The sequence below is a fragment of the Elephantulus edwardii genome, unplaced genomic scaffold (genome assembly GCF_000299155.1).
Source record: "Elephantulus edwardii isolate Elephantulus edwardi_28Jun2011 unplaced genomic scaffold, EleEdw1.0 scaffold00462, whole genome shotgun sequence".
Lineage (NCBI taxonomy): Eukaryota > Metazoa > Chordata > Mammalia > Macroscelidea > Macroscelididae > Elephantulus > Elephantulus edwardii.
The window spans coordinates 556,215-557,482 of NW_006400212.1; positions in this window are offsets into that span (position 1 = coordinate 556,215).

A 1,268-nucleotide genomic window follows, 5' to 3' on the forward strand; every position below is an offset into this window, starting at 1 on the left:
GCATAACGCATATAGTTGAGTCTTCCTCCAATCCTGATGCCACATTTTCTCCTCATGGAGCCCAGCCTCCTGAATCATCTACATATAGATGGAAAAGCTGTAGAGATAGGACACATTCCTGGCAAACCCCCTTCCTCATTTTGGACCATGCAGTGTTTCCTTGGGCTGCCTCCTGGTCCGAGTATAGGTTTTGCATAAGCACGATCAAATGGAATTCCCGTTCTTAGAGTCAAGGCACAGTTTGTCGTGGTCCACACTTGTCATAGTCAGTGAAAGACATTTCTTTGGTACTCCCTGCTTTCAGCCCATAACCATCTAACAGTAGCTACACTATCCCAACACCAAGACCCCTACGGAACCCAGCGTGCACTTCCGGCAGTTCTTGGCTGATGTGTTGTTTTTGGATAATCTTCAGAATCTTGCTTTCCTGTGACAGTGCATGTGAAATGGTGAACATAGGTGTTACTGAACCTACAGGTTCTCTCCGTAGTCAGTTGCCAATAAGACAAACGGACTGCAATATCCGTAAATGCACTTTATTATGACACAAATCTGGGGGACAGTGAGTCACCTCTCAGACTGCCTCCCCATCTGGGAGTGGTCATGGCCTTATATACTAGGGTGAAACGGAAGCTCATTTAACAATGCGCTTTTGTTAGTAAAGGTGATTTTTAAACCTGAAAGGACAGTTCCCATCTAGGTATCAGGAAGGCCTCAGGTCTCTTCCTGGTAAACAGGCAGATTAAGATATAGTTTACATATGACTGCAGAACCAGCTTCACCAGCATCTAGGATAGATGCATTTCCTCTTCTGGTTAAACAGATCAAACTACATGGGCAAAGACAGGAGACAGAGAATTCAGAGGCTAAGCAACTAGTTTTGCAGGCTGAAGAAAAAGAACTATAGTTTTATAACTGATACCTGTATAAAGAATTCTGAATTTATTAATACCATCCTATCAATAGGCATTTTTAAATTAAAAACACAATCCATAAATGCATCCCAAAGTCGCAGAGACACGGCTAGGAACCCCGGAACCACGCATTTGCTGGTGGTTTCCACGTGGTAGAGGTCTTTTTGTGAGACTCCAACCGGACACACCAGGAGAGGAACATTTTGATGGCGTTTGGCCACCTGTTCTCTGCCTTCCCTGGGCCAGTGGATTTCCATCCACTTCACATCCACGGCCTTACACCTCGGTGCGCTGGCCAAGGCCACTTCTGGCCACCAGATGCACCCCTTTCATTCATTCTGCAAGTAAAGTTGC